Consider the following 16,447-nt stretch of genomic DNA (forward strand, 5'->3'; position numbering starts at 1 on the left):
TTATAGTGCTTGGTTCTTTTTCCTTCTAAGTTCCAAACACTTTGAAACCAAATCCACAACCAACAGTAAAGGCTGGATCACAATAGCGCGTTGCGCGTGAGCATTGAAGCAAGCGTTTTGTACTAAAACGCCACACCAAAAAACGTGACGCATTCACGCCCGGATTCTTTAGGAATGCCTCCAGCAACTTCTTCGGCAATGTCTTCAAGAATTCCACCATCAATTTCGCCGGGAATTGATCCGAAAATTCCACCATCCAAGAAATCCTCCACGAATTCTTTTATAAGTTCTGGAGGGAATTTTTCAGATAATTCTTTTGTACCGTTTCTCATAAAAAATTCTGAAAAATTGCACCGTGGAATTCCTAAGAATATTCCGTGGAAATTGCACAGAAGTGCCAATAAACATTCCTGGAAATTTCGCGAAAAGTCTTTGAATTTGTTGTGTAAATTCCATAATTTTTTGAAAGTTTCGAATAATTTCTTGTGAAAATATCAAAGAATTTCTCCAGGAATTCCACCGAAAATGTATACAGAAATTTTACCTTAAATAAATTCAACAATGGAATTTCTGTAGGAATTCCTAGATTAATTCCCAAAGAAATCCTGGAAGAATTCCGGTGGAAACTTCAAGATTTCCACTGGGACATCCTCCAAAAGTTTCTTCGAAAATTCCTCCGGGAGTTCCGTCGGGAATTCTTCCAAGAGTTCCACCGGCAAATCCTCCAAGAGATCCTCCAGGATTTCCTCCGAGAATTATTCCGGTAGTTCTATCGGCAGTTCCTACGGTTCCTCTGAAAATTCTTCCAGGAATTTCTCCAGAAATTCCTCCGGGTATTATACAGATATTTCCCCAGAAGCTCCTCCGAGAAGGGGGCTCCTCAGGAATTCTCTGGGGGTCCACAAGTAATTCTCCGGGGGGTCCTCTGTTGATGATTATGGTCCCCCTACAAAGGTTTCAGCTAGACGAGATTTGTCTATAAGATGAATTCTCCAAGATTTTTCCCAAGAAGTCTTTTGATAGTTTCACTGGCAGTTCCTCCGGGAGTTCCTTTAAAAAAATCTACCGGGAGTTTCTTCAGAAACTCCTCCGGAAGTTTCATCCGGGAGTCTCCGGAAATTCCTCCGGGATTTACACCAGTAGCTCTTCCAGGAAATCATTCAGGCTTTTTTCAGGAAATCATTTAGGCTTTCTACAGAAATTTAGCTGGAAATTCCTCCCGATGTTCTTCCGATAGTTTCTCTGAGAGTTCCTCCGAGGGGTTCTCTAGAAATTCTTCCAGGAGATTTTCCTGAAAATCCTCCGGGAGATCAACCAGCAGTTTCTATGAGAATTTCTCCTAGGAGTTTCACCGGCAGTTCCTGCGGGTGTTCCTCTGAGAAGGAACTCCCGGAGTAATTTCCGAAGGAACTCTCCGAGGAATTTCTGGAGGAATTCCCGGAGAAATTATCAGAGGAATTTTCGGAAGAACTGCCGGTGGAACTTCTGGATAAATTTCTTGAAGAACTACAGGAAGAATTTCCGGAGGAAATCCTGGAGGAACTCTCGTAAGAACTCCTGGATAAACCTCCGTAACAATTCCAACAATTTTTAAAGGACCCCCCGAAGGAACTCCCAGAGAAATTCTCCGAGGAACTTCTGGAGGAGTTTGTGGATAAATTCCCAAAAAAAGCCTAAATGAATTCCTGAAAGAAAGCCTGAATTAATTCCCGGAGTAACTACTGGGGGAACGCCCGGAGAAATTTTCGGAGCAGCAGCCGTTAGAATACCCGGAGTTGATTTTCTAGAGGAACTTCCGAAAACCCATTTCCCTTGAAATTCCTGCCAAATATCCTCCAGGAATTCCCTCTGAAGTTCCTGGAGAGATTACCAGAGAAACTCTTGGAAAAACTCCTGGAGGAACTCCCACAAGCACTTCCGGAGGAAAGTCCTGAAATAATTCTTGGAGAAGTTCATGAAGGAATTTCTGGAGAAATATTTGAAGAAATTCCCGGAAAAATATCAGGAGGAATTAATGCAGAAATTCCCAGATGAAATCCTGAAAGTATTCCCAGATGAATTGCTGTTCTTTGTTTGTTCTGAAGAAATTCCTGGAAGAACTCTTGGAAGATATCCTGGAGGAACTCTCAAATTAATTCCCGAATGATATTCTGGAGTAAATTCCGAGTGAAGTTTGGAAAGAATTCTAGGACAATTCCGCGGAAAAATTCCCCAAGAAATTCCTGAAGGAATTCCTGAAGGAATTCCCGGAAAAATACCTGGAAGAATTTCCGGGGAAATACTTGGACGAATTCCTGGAGAAATTCGTAAAGAAATTTCTAGAGGAATTCTTGAAGGATATTCTGAAGTAATTGCGAAAAGAGTTTCGGAATGAAATCCTAGTGGATTGAATTTATGGAGGTATTCCCGGAAGTTATCCCGGAGGAATTTAAGGAAGAGTTCCTGGGGAAAGCCCCGAGAAGTTTCTAGAAGAATTTCCAAAGGAATTTCTTATAAATTTACAAGTGAAAAATCGGAGGATTTTCGTCATTAGTTTCTGAAGAAACTTCTAGTGGAATTTTGAAAGTAAATTGTATTCTTGTAGGAACTCTAGAATGCATTCCTGAAGGAAATGCCGGAGATTTTGCTGGAAGAATAGCTGAAGAAATGTCTAGAAGTAAAACTTGAAAAGAAGAAAAGAAATCTTCAAGAAATTTCCTCATGAAGTTAGTTATTGGTTTCTAGATGAGGAGAAATTACAATTACAGGAGAAGGAGTATGCCTTCTATGGGATTTGTCTATTTTGCAAAATCAAAAAAGTTACTACTCTCTTAGGGCTCCAGGTTCCCAAGGAACCTCAGGATATGGCCAATGTGTTCAGATTCTCTATGAATGTCTTCTATTATATTTGTGATAGACAGTGTTGGTAAAATCATTCATAAAACTCAATCATTGAGCGCTCCCGCGCGAACTAACTCGTTTGCGATTTTAAAATAATGCATCACGTCTGAGTTTTTCATGCTAAAACGGATCATTTCACTCATTTCCCAAAAAATCATTTCGCTCACAAAAGTGTTTGTAATCAATTTGGGGGCAATTTATTGTTTACACACGCAAGAGTATTCATTGTTCTATGTGTTGAATGTTAATTTACTGTTATTTTACGAAGAAAAACAAAAGAAAACCTACGATGATTCAAATGGATGATTCAACTCAGCCATGATTTTTTAGGTGCGTTTCAACTCACGAGTGATTTTAATCGTTCATGAGTTTTGAGTTTTTGAGTTTTTCCCAACACTGGTGATGGATAGACATGAAGTTTGATGTGTCGCAAGCTGGGTTTCAGAACGATTCAAAAAGGGACCACTTCCCTTAGGACACCAGGTTCCCAGGCAACCTCTGAAAGTGGGCAACGTGCACAGATGCTCTGTAAATGTATTTTGTTCTACTTGTGTTGAAAAGTCATGAAGTTTGCTGTGTCGCCAGCTGGATTTAAGAACCACTCAAAACGTAACCACTTCCCTGGGGGCATCATATCTGCAAATGTCTTCTTTTTTATTTGTGTTGAAAAATCATGAAGTTCGATGTGTCGCAAGATGGATTTCAGAACCATTCAAAAAGTGGTCACTTTTCTTGGGCATCAGGTTCTCAGGGGACCTCTGGAAGTGGCCAATGCGCTCAGATGTTCTGCAACTGTCTTCTATTATATTTGCGTTGCAAAATCGTGATGTTTGACGTGTCACAAGCTGGTTTTCAGAATCACTTCAAAAGCGACCACTTCCCTGGGGGCATCAGGTTCCCAGGGAACCACCAAAAGTGACCAATGCGCTCAGATGTTCTGCAAATATATTCTTTTGTATTTGCGTTGCAAAATCATTAAGTTTGATGTGTCGCAAGCTGGGTTTCAGAACCACTTGAAAAGTGACCACTTCTCTGATGGCACCAGGTTCCTTCGATTGCGAGTTTTGGAACAGTGAGTGATGAGAAGTAAGTAGTGAGAATTACATGAAGTGCACAGCGAGAAATGAGGAATGAGAAATTTCTCACATCTCATCGGAAATAAGACGTGAGCAGTAGGAAGTAAATTACGAAATAAGAAGTGAAAAGCGAGAAGTACAAGTTATAATTGAAAGTGAGATGCAAGATATGAGAAAGTCGAAGTTAAAAGTGAAAAGTGAGAAGTAAAAGGTAAGTGAGAAGTGAGGAGTGAGAAAAGAGAAGTAAAAGTTAGCAGTGAGAAGTGAGAAATGAGAAGGGAGAAGTTTGCAGTGTATGGTGAGAAATGAGTATTGAGAAGTGAGAAGTAAGAAGTGAGTGGTGAAAAGTGAGAAATGAGAATTGCGAAATGAGAAGTGAGTAATAAAAATGTGGAGTGACAAGTGAAAAGTGAGAAGTGTAAAGAGACCACTTCCCACTTCTCATTTGTTACTGCACACATCTCACTACTCAGTACTCACTTCCATTTTCCAGTACTTTTCACTATGCACTATGAACATCTTACTTTTCACGTCACTCAATAAGGAAACAAATGTTAACTACCGTAATCCGGGGGAACATTGTTCATTTTTTTAGCTGTTGTGTAAATATTTGCCTTATGGGGTGATTCAACTATGACGTCCACTGCGTCATGCTCTGAGATTTCTAAAATCTCCTTCCCTCATCTGCCACGCTTTTTTGTATACCTAGTATATGTACTAGAGTGATTCAAATTTTAACTTTTTTGCCCCCGATACTTAAACGATTGCATTTGCCATTTTAATAATCCTTCTAAATGTTTAGCTAATTTGGATGTAATTTGAGTGAGCACGCGCGGTTTGAAGTTTGTATGAAAATTACTATGAATCCTGATCCTTATGTGAAAAAACGTTTCGTGAGGTGGCTCATGAACTATTTTAATATAATTAAACACATTGACTACATAGAATGCTTGTCAAGCTGAAAGGCAGTTGTTGTTGCAAAAGCGATTTGTCGTTTGGAAGCAAAGTTATGAAGAAAACAAAACTGCTCATTATTGATATTGATGTTATTCTTTTACGTGTTAAATTGAATTTCCCACGATTCAGTATTTCCTTAATAACTTTTCGTGCAAGCATCAAATCGTTTCGCAACAAAGATGGCCTGTTTCCTTGTAAAATTTCCTCTGTTGCCGATGTACTCATATTTTTTAGACCTTAAAGAGAAGCGTTGGGGTGCGGTTTTCCATAAAAGTTACTGTTTTCATAGTAATTTGCATACAAACTTCAAACCGCGCGTGCTCACTCAAATTATATCCAAATTAGCTGAAAATTTAGGAGGATTATTAAAATGGCAAATGCAATCGTTCAAGCATCAGGGGGCAAAAAAGTCAAAATTTGAATCACTCTAATATGTACTGTCACAAAATCTTAGACCCCCTCCCCCCAAAACCTGTGCCATCATGCTACATGTGGAATGTATACGGCTGCTATTCTTGATTGTTTTATAGTTTTAAACTTGTTTTAAAAATCTTTTATGTCGCGTTTTTGATTCTTCAATTTGGGGTAGCTTTGATAATCAAACGTTTCGATCATTTATCTATTGATCATTAAGAAAAACGTCTCTCAAAGCGAGTTGATGCAGATGAAACATTAGAACCACAGACAAACAGACATAACACATTGAACATTCACTCATCAAATTCATCGTCATTTAAACACTAACGACATCTGTTGATTTCAGTTAGTTGGGCAAATCACAAACCAGATGGCGGTAATGAGCAAATGTCAAACTCGAGCAAATCCGATGCGCGCGCCACTAGTGACCGATTGGCCAACTAATGATTATTTGAATTGACCAGTAAATCAGTGAACGATGGAAATTTGACGAGTGTTATGTCTGTTTGTCTGTGTTAGAACTAACTCAACTAGACAACGAAAATATCGAACACTTTATAGAAAACTCGGAGACTCATCTTGACCAAAGATGTATAACTAATCGATAACAAATTTTATTATCCGGTTATCTAACATTTTGATAACTGAACTTGTTATCATTGTGGTTGAATTAACAGCTAATATAACAGAAATCATACCAGAATTTTGTTCCTGAAATAACTTAATGAAAACAAATTAATTTATCACAGATACCAAGTTGATAACACATTTTGTTATACGTGTTATTTACCTAAATAGCTAGTTAGTTTTCATTTAGTTATCAGTCATCACTGTTTTATTGACCAAAATAGTTAAAGCTTCTTTACCGACTTCGTTACACATTGAAAAAAATGTTGACATTCATTGGGATACAAATTCGAATTGAAGGAAGAGCACTACGCTTTCTACAATTTAGCATTTACTGAAAACTGTTTATATTCAAATCCAGATGTCATGTAAATAGCAGTCGGCTGGACATAGAGAACAAAGTAGAATAACTTTAACTTTATTATCCATTATTATAACTAGAATCTTGGTTGAATTACCAGTGAATAACAAAAATGATAACCGAATTCAATTTAAGATAGCGAATCGGAAATCAATTTGGATGAATACAGCTCATCGTTCTTTTATTGAATATTTTTTTTTTCAAGTTGATGACCAATCTATATACATCTATATACATAAAAATGAATTTCTGTCTGTCTGACCCTTATAGACTCGGAAACTACTGGGCCGATTGGCGTGAAAATTTGAATGCAGAGGTTTTTGAGGCCGGGGAAGGTTCTTAAGATGGTTCGAGACCCTCCCTCCTTTGTAAAGAGGGGTTCCCATTCAAATGAAACATCAATTTCTTCATAACTCGAGAATTAGTCAGAATTAATCGAAACGAAGTTCGTCGGGTCTGCTAGTTAAAAATATATATAAATACTAGGCAATCATTCCCGATCTTGCTCAGGTTAGTTTTTCTCTCTAATTGTCAATCATTAGATTGCTAGAAGCTTCATGCTGTAAATCGATTTCGGTTCTAGGTTTTATTCAAACTTAAACCTTGTGTTTCGCAGTGTTTTCATATGCATATATGTATAAAGGAAGAGTTAATCCGTGAACAAATCTTGCTATGTGGAGAATTCTTTCGCTAGTCAAATCGACACAACGAAAACCTCAACTCATTCTTATTTATATACAGTCAAACCTATCAGTATCAGTCGATGTTTTATGACTCCATTCCTTCTGCAGATATGTTTTCCGACGGGTTTACCGTTTTGACTCAAACTCCGAACATGACTCGAATTTAAAAGGTAATTTGAACCATATTTGCGTAGTTTTGTCCATGGAATCTTGAATTCTTTTGCAATGTTGGTCCTCCTCTAATTTTTAGGGTGCTAAAACGCTAATGTTGGGGATTTGAGCCAAAACGGTAAATGATATTTCTTCATGCGAAAATCACGAGCAAGGTTTAGTAAATCGTGAAAAACTAAAATTAGGATTCGTATGGAAATTTCGTATGGGTAGCCCACAACGCGCATTTTCGCCTACTATGCAGGCCAACGTCTGTCGGGTCGACTGGTTTACTGCGATGGTCCGTTCAAACACATTCCAAAGGATTTTCTATTTCACATCTCGATATTTCCATGAGTCGACCGTCGCCCTTTCAACATCGATTCATGGAGGTTTGAATGCAGATCATCATGCCCGGTTTTGTATTATGCGTTCAAACCTAGGTTCGAACTGAGCATGATTATTTTCTCCACAACACACCAGATCGTTGCAATTTCTTGATCATCCGACATTCCCAGTTAAATTTTTTGCTTCCTCATTTAAAGAAAACACTGTGGATCCTTGTATGGATCCCAAGGCGAATTATATTGCGGTTAGTCGAGAGTATTCGTCGTTCTTGAATGAGCAAATGCCCTTGGATCATATGTATGTTCCGTTAGCTGCAAGGCCATTTTAAGTAATAAATTAAATACAATGCTTGGTTCTCAGATACACATTTCATTATTGAACGACAACTGAAATGAAAGTAAAGTTAATAAGCATTGTATAAAACAAATGTGTACTCTTTTGTAAATTCCTTTGTCGACATTGAAATTAACAAATCAATAGATATCTTTGGTAACGGGTAAAATCACCGTCTGCTTAGACGAAAATTTCAGTTCAGTGTTTGGACACAGTGGGCTGCGAAATGGTGAGTTGACATTCGGGAAGGAGCACCTAACATAGCTTTGGTCCTCATAAGATCCAATACTCAGGCTTCCACGGGTCGTCCAATGACAATTGACCGCCAGCTAAGGGTTGCGTACTTAGCTGGTAGCGTAGCCTGGGCACAGTTGTCCTTCTGACATCAGCTAGAGTGAGAGGGTGCGTCCTGTGGGGTCTGCCTAGGATGTGATGGGGTTCGACAGTGGGCTCTGTTGAACTTCTAGGAAAAGCTGCATGTGTCCCCAAGCAGGCCCTATCAAAGCGACTCAAGCCGCTCAAAGCGCACTAGTCCTGATGTTGGGTGGGACTTTAAACAAATATGGCCCGACTTATCGAGCGTCTGTTCACAAAGGAGGTGCGGCGCCAACAGCGTCTGTTCTGGCATCCAGCGGCTGAGTATGAAATGCTATTCCCCGGAAGCTATACCTAAGATGGCAGCCCCATCTCGGTAGATAGGGAACCTTGGGTCAACAACCTACTGTTCCCGAAACATCAATTTGTTCGAGAATCCGATAATGAAAGAATACGGACTGATTTTACGGCGACGACTCTTAGCGCGAAACAACGGACACGAATAGGAACATGGAATGTTTTAACCCTAGCCCAGCAGGGTAAATTGGCACAACTTGCCAATGAGGCACGCCGCATGAAGCTTGAGATCCTGGGACTCAGTGAAGTCCGTTGGCCAAACTTTGGAGAACACAGAACGCCGTCGGGACAAGTTCTGCTATACTCTGGATTACAAGGTGAACACGCTCCCCGGCATCGCGGAGTTGGCTTCCTTCTAAGCGCTCAGGCACACTCTGCGCTTATGAAGTGGGAACCTATAAGTGAAAGGATAATCGTTGCCAGATTTAGAACACGGGTCCGAAACCTTACTATAATCCAATGTTATGCGCCAACCGATGCTGCCGATCTGCAAGACAAAGAGAACTTCTACAGTCAACTCAATGCCGTCGTAGATAGAATTCCGAAGGGTGATATCAAGATCTGTTTGGGCGACTTCAATGCGAAGATCGGATCCGACAATTCGAACCATGAGCGCATTATGGGATGCCATGGTCTCGGAGAAATGAGCGAAAACGGAGAGCTGTTCGCAGAATTTTGTGGTAATAACGACATGGTGATCGGGGGCTCGCTATTCCCTCATCGACCGGTTCACAAGGTCACGTGGGTCTCCCGTGACGGCTATACAGGAAATAAAATCGACCACATCTGCGACAGCCAAAAATGGAAACGTCCCCATGCACGGAATAAACATAGTTCCGATATCGCGTCTGCTCATTACATCCTCATCGGCGAAGTACGACTGCGCATTGCGTGGATTCGTCGATAGAAGAAGAGGGTTGAAGAACGGTTCAAAACACGCCGACTGGTAGATGCCACAGTGACAAGGTCCTTCGTTCAAGAACTGGAGACTCGTGCTGCAGATATTCCGGAAGGTGGCAGCGTGGAAGACCAATGGACCGCCATCAAGACTGCCTTCATCGCCACCAGCGAGAACAATCTGGGCGAACTACGCACCCGGAGAAAACAATGGGTTACCGATGAGACCGTAGAGGGAAGGTAGAGGAGCGAAGAGAAGCCAAAGCCGATAGAGCGATCGAAAACCAGAGGAGCCAAAGTCTTAGCCCGTCAACGATACGCGGCTCTTGAGAAGGAAGTAAAACGCTCATATCGACGGGACAAGCGAGCGTGGGCAGACTCTCTGGCCGACGAAGGACAGAGAGCCGCCGCAACCGAGGACATTCGCCTCCTCTACGATATATCACGACGCTTAAGCGGGGCAAAGATGAATGCAACGATGCCTGTGAAAGACGCGAATGTTGATCAGTTATTGACCGACCCAACTGACCAGCTGAAACGCTGGTTCGAGCACAACTTTTTCAAGTGCCAGCCAGGCCATCACCACCTCGGCATGATCTGCCTAGGATCCGACGTATAACACGCGTCAATACCGAAGCTCCATCACTGCTAGAGATTCAAACAGCCATCCAAAGCATGAAATCGAATAAAGCCCCAGGGGTCGACCGCATATCAGCCGAGATGCTCAAAGCTGACCCCATGACATCCGCTCAACTACTGCATCGTTTATTTCGTAATATCTGGGACACCGCAACTTTCCCGGACGACTGGATGCAAGGTATCTTAGTGAAGGTGCCCAAAAAGGGTGACCTGACTGTATGCGATAACTGGCGAGGCATTATGTTGCTGTGTACCATTCTCAAAGTTGTGTGCAAAATTATCCTAGCCTGGATTCAGGAGAAGATCTATGCGACTCTCCGGCGGCAGCAGGCCGGATTCCGTGCCGGAAGATCCTGTGTGGACCATATTGTCGCGCTCCGCATCATTCTGGAGCAGGTCGCTCAGGATGGAGATCTTTCAAGTCGGCCCTTTGCACCACCGGAGGTGTACAGGATCCATAAGTAAGTAAGTAAGTTTGGACACAGTTCTTGTCATACTGTTTATAGCATAGTCCAGGTATATTTAGCAGAAGTTAATATGTTCGAAAGAATAGAATGCTTAGCACGATATCTGAACGACAATAAATTTAAAAGAAAATACTAAATTTGTATTGATAATAAAATTGGTTATTATTTAGTTATCAGTCAATCACATGATTGATAACTAAATATCAAAATGATAGTAACTGCTAGAATTGGAAATGAACGGAAAAAGTTTGTTTTCAGTATCTAATAAGAATTCCATCAATTGCTTTCTTTTATCACATTGGCAACTCGTTAACCAAGACGAGCCTCTACCCGTCAACTTCACCAAAAAAATCTAACAAAGTTTCGCATGAACTCGTGGCAAGTACAGAGGTATATTCGACTTGCAGTGGGCGAGTGATTACATCATCATTTGCTCCCTTCACCTATATTGACTCGCATTCTGACTTGTCGGGCGCCAGTGTGACCTAACATATAAGATCAACAGTACACTTGTACATTGAATATGAGTGGCTACTACCAAGCAAACATCTGTTGGCTCTCTGTGCAAGAACAGCTGATCTGGTCATAATGTAGTAGCAACTTCTGGACAGTCAATCAATCTCATGCTATGAAAAGTGTTTGCATTTTGGAATGAATAAAAAATGTGTCCTGTAAAATGTAAACCCGATGGTCCCTTCAATATCGAGTAAGGGAGAGTTCACTGTAGTTAAGGTTTTCTCAATTCTCTTCAGATTCGAATGCCCATTAGGAATACTATCAACACAGATTTTTAATTTAAAGCATTTCACAACATTACGCAAACTTTAATTGACTTTTGCTTCATTATTAAATATTTTGGAGTACAAAATTCTTAGAACAAATACTCGAAAAATTACGCAACGCAATTTGTGGTTCTAAGAAATTGAGAACACAATCATATTTTCTAATCTCATTCCGAAGACCCCATCACTTTCTCCACTTCTTCCATTGCTATACATATTTTGTATCAACATCGGAGCCCGCTAATCTGCTCAAGTCCTGAATCCTCTTTAGATTTCAAATGTAGCGCGAAGCATCCGATCTCTCCTCTTATACGGCAACTCTCACCACGAATCTCCACCCATTGCTACCGCCTCTGCCTTGCGGAGAATCATATTCTTTCGGAAAATATGTCTAATAGCAAATCATCCCACATGGCCCCGAAAAGCGATAGGCTTATGTAGAATAAGACAAGCTCGTCGGATCAGCGCAGCACCACACCGTCCCGTGCTCTGACAAATGTAAGGATGAAAGATGGCGGATATTTTGCGTTACCTCCCTCCACTCTAACCCGCTGCTCACGCACTTTTCCGGGGACGAGATATGAGTATGCTAAAATAATAATAAATTGTTGTTTTTAGAAGCAACGTTCCTACACCGCAAGAGTACCCGGCCAAAAACTTTCCTCCATCGAATATTGGGGTGCCGACTGCCATCGTGCGAAGCCAGGCAATGAAGATTAGTGGGAAAAACTGCTGTCCCAAACCACCGCCCCGACACAACGAGAACTGCTTCGTTGTCAGCATCCGGGTTCCTAGGCCGGGTTGGGTTCCGGGTTTTTCGCATTAAATTTGAAAAATGAATAATTGGAAAAATCTACGAGATCCGTTCCGATCAAACTCCGGTGGTTCTTCCGTTCGGATCCCGCGCGCTTTTCATCACAGAACAGAGCCGCTTAGGAAAGGGGGTTTTGTTTATTGAAAATTGCTTCATTGCGAGTGGAAACGGGCACACGCAGACACTTCCAAACTGCGGAACCACGTTGGCCCGGTTACAGTTTTACGTGATTTTGACGAGATGAAACTGATGAAGTTTTATTCGCGGGGTGGAAGGCGGAAGTATCGCGACTTTGACAGGATAGGACTAAATCTTCTTCGCTGTGGCACGAAGATGACGAGATGGATGACGACGGAGGAATTTTACATTTCGCATAACCCGATTTGGTGCGACCGGAGTGGGGAAAGAAATAAATAAATGCCAAATGTGTCAAAACAGATGCGAATCACATCCATCAAGTTTCAATAGTGGCGGGCTGTGGGGTGAGTGGGGTAATAAATTCTGAAGCAATTGTGAAGCCTGGTTTGAAAATATGAATTGATAGGATTAGTCATTTTGTTGCGAGTGGCATCCATGTATTAGACTACGCGGGCAAAACATAGCTCTAATATGAATCCGGGAGCAAGATTTTTAAAAACATTTGAAGAACTTTTTGTTGGTTTGGTTGTTTTACTCAAATGTTGACATCTTTTCATATTAGAGAGAATTTCACCTTCGCTGATAAGCATTTTATTCTTCGCCATACCCTTTAAGTAGTTTAGTTTTAGCTCAATAAGTTATGCATGATTATTATGTCCGTCAATACTGCAATTGCCATGAAGTTTTGCTTGCATGGCGGGAATCGAACTCTCAATTTTAGGAAAATGTATTTGCACGACTGAAAATCCCACGACCAAACTACCAAACGAACTTTGCAGCGTATAAATTAAAAAAAAAGTCGACATTGTTATCATGCTTTTATGGCATCAAAAAAAAAAATAATAATCCAAATAAACTGCGCTTGTTTATATTCGATTGCGATACAAGGTTTACTCTTCAACTTTCCATCAGTGCTTTGACGCAATTATTAAAACAAACATCACAATAAACCAAAGAATCTTCATTGCATATCGTATCCTCACTTCATCGGGGTATGGCTCCGTCGTCCCCATCCAGGAAACAAAACATCTTGAGAAGATAAGCCTTCTCGTAACTCAAGACATGATTGGGCAGATTCCGTCTCGTTATCATAGGCTTAACATGCAGCAATTTTTCCTCGCGAAACATCCTCACAAGAAGCTAAACAAGAAAAAATAACAAGAACACCCATTACTGCTGATCCTCGGCATACGCAATTCAAATGAGTTACGTGCATGTGCTTACCTACCTACCTCCAGCGAGCGAACAGAGCCGCATTTCCATATTCCCGTTCTATTTTGTCTCAGCTCGGTCCCCTTCCGAACATTCGTTCGTTGTACAGCATCCCGCACGGAAATACAGAGCTGCTGAAGCCAACGGCCAACAACCATTTGCACAGAACGGGATGTCCCCGCGTAAATCGCGGCACTGGCACTGCTGCTGTCTGCTGGCAGCTACCTACATGCCGTATGAATCCCGGTACTATGTACTCATTTGCATACGAAGGGGGTGGCAACATCTGCGTAGCTATCGTTTCCCGTTCCCGATACCCCGGCCTAATCAACGTTGATTCGCGATATCCAGCGTGCGTGAGTATCTGAACCGGGCCACGGCGAAAGGGCGAAGCTGGATGTGTGCGATACGTGTCCCAACATTCGGTTGTAAGGAAATTAGGGACAGTGCTTTTTCGGATGAAAGGGTTCTTCGGTGTGGAAGCGCGGAACGTGTGTGGTAAATGAAAACAATGAAAGGGCGATTGGCGGCATATGAGGAAGCATAACTGGAGTATATAAGGAGCACAGGGTGATTCTGAATGTTAGCAATCGAATGCTTGAAAATGATATTAATGGAATTATCGCAATCTAATAGATTTATTGTTCTATTTTCTTTTCAGGAGAAATGTGGAATAAAGGTAAGCTATCAAAAAATTATATTTTGTAACTTTCTTTTCTGCGGTGACAGCAACACCTGCACTTTTAATAAAAACCCAGATTAATCCACCTAGCAGTGATGATGCCTTTCTCGTGCATTATAAAATATATTGAAAAAATCACTTTAAAAAGGTCAAAAAAGCTCTTTGGGTGAATAGATCACATTTTTTCGATCATTTTTAATATTTTTGCCTTGCCACCATTCAAAATCAATTGTTTTTTGATTTTTTTTTTCCAAGGGGGACTTGTGGGAAAAAACAATGATTTTTCAATAATTCCGAAAAGCAATGATCGGGCCCATTTTCAATAGCAAACAATTCCCTGTCGAATGCAACTTGTTGCGAGTAAATCGGATAATTCTAAGTTCTAAAACGTGTGTCTACAAAATTTGTACACATACACATACATACACAAAAAAAACAGACGTCACCTCAGTTTGTCGAGCTGAGTAGATCGGTATATAACACTATGGGTCTCCGGGCCTTCTATCAAAAGTTTTTTTGGAGCAATCATATAGCCTTTCGGTACAACTTTGTTTTACGAGAAAGGAAAAAATGCATATGTTACAAATATGCGATCGTGGGTAAATAGTACAATAATTAGCGCAGCGGCACGTTTTAAAAAATACATTATAAAATACAATATGGATTAACTGTCCAGACAGCGCGTCTACAATTGTTTTAGGGCCGATTCCCACGTAGTGTTTTTTCACCAATGTAATATTAAAGTTCAATAAAACTAGTTGTATGTCATACATTGATTTTGCATGCCTTTGTGTAATAATTGTACAAGTACATTTGTGAAAATTAACAACACAATTCACATAAATATCAATGGAAAAAAAGCCGCATAATATGGAAATAATGAGGTGTATGAAAACGAACGTTATGTTCAAATCACCCAAATGCCCAAACTACACCATCATTCCACCCAAACCACCCAACCCAATAAGCAGTTAGCCTCAATGACACACCTCTTCTTTCCTTCCAAAGCAGGAAAAAAATGGCAGCAAACGTAACGAGCGCACGAGAAAGCATGTACGAATGCGATTTTTATTTCCAACGATGAAATTTTTACAACTGTGTTGATGCGAGCGGATAAAGTCATCGGCTTCGGTCTCTATAGCGCGTGTGTTAGTTTTCGTGTTCCACATTTGAAGCTTTGGAAAGCTTTGCTTGAGAGGTTAGCATCATCAATAAAGCACGAAAGAAGCAACACAAACTTTAATGCTGTCAGTATACACGGTGCGAAATTTATTCATTGAATGTGGAAATGCTACACACTTAATTTGTTTTACTCAATATTGTGCGGTTACTTGCTGAGTTTTTTTTACTTTATTAAACTGTTTTTTTGCCTTTCTCGTATACTAAGTATACGGTAAAGGCTATATGATCGCTCCAAAAACAAACTTTTTATAGAAGGCCCGGAGACCTATAGTGTTATATACCAATCGACTCAGTTCGACGAATTGAGGTGATGTCTGTGTGTGTGTGTGTGTGTGTGTGTGTGTGTGTGTGTGTGTGTGCGCACAAAACGACGCAAAAAATGTCACTCATTTTTAGGCACTTATCCTCAACCGATTTGCTCGCAACAAATTGCATTTGACGCAGAATCCTTTCCCATTGTTTCCTATTGAAAATTGGTCACGTCGGACTATGGGATTGGAAGTTATGGCCAAAATACAAATTTATACGTAAAAATCGCAAAAAATGTCACTCATTTTTCGGGCACTTATCCTCAACCGATTTGCTCGCAACAAATTGCATTTGACGCAGAATCCTTTCCCATTGTTTCCTATTGAAAATTGGCCACGTCGGACTATGGGATTGGAAGTTATGGCCAAAATACAAATTTATACGTAAATATCGCGTAAAAAATGTCACTCATTTTTCGGGCACTTATCCTCAACCGATTTGCTCGCAACAAATTGCATTCGACGCAGAATCCTTTCCCATTGTTTCCTATTGAAAATTGGCCACGTCGGACTATGGGATTGGAAGTTATGGCCAAAATACAAATTTATACGTAAATATCGCGTAAAAATGTCACTCATTTTTCGGGCACTTATCCTCAACCGATTTGCTCGCAACAAATTGCATTCGACGCAGAATCCTTTCCCATTGTTTCCTATTGAAAATTGACCAGGTCGGACTATGGGATCGGAAGTTATGGCCAAACCACCTTTTTGCCTTTCTCGTATACTAAGTATACGTAAAGGCTATATGATCGCTCCAAAAACAAACTTTTTATAGAAGGCCCGGAGACCCATAGTGTTATATATCAATCGACTCAGTTC

General features: G+C 40.7%; 1 long non-coding RNA gene across 1 annotated transcript in view; it reads left to right on the forward strand.

The window, feature by feature from the left end:
• LOC134220374 (uncharacterized) overlaps nt 1–16,447 on the forward strand; it is a 341,679-nt gene that overhangs the window by 155,414 nt on the left and 169,818 nt on the right. Inside the window, exon 2 of the long non-coding RNA XR_009981880.1 lies at nt 14,115–14,132. This is a non-coding gene — a long non-coding RNA (uncharacterized LOC134220374). The remainder of the gene's footprint in view (nt 1–14,114; nt 14,133–16,447) is intronic.

This window comes from Armigeres subalbatus, chromosome 3, assembly GCF_024139115.2.
Source record: "Armigeres subalbatus isolate Guangzhou_Male chromosome 3, GZ_Asu_2, whole genome shotgun sequence".
NCBI classification, from domain to species: Eukaryota; Metazoa; Arthropoda; class Insecta; order Diptera; family Culicidae; genus Armigeres; species Armigeres subalbatus.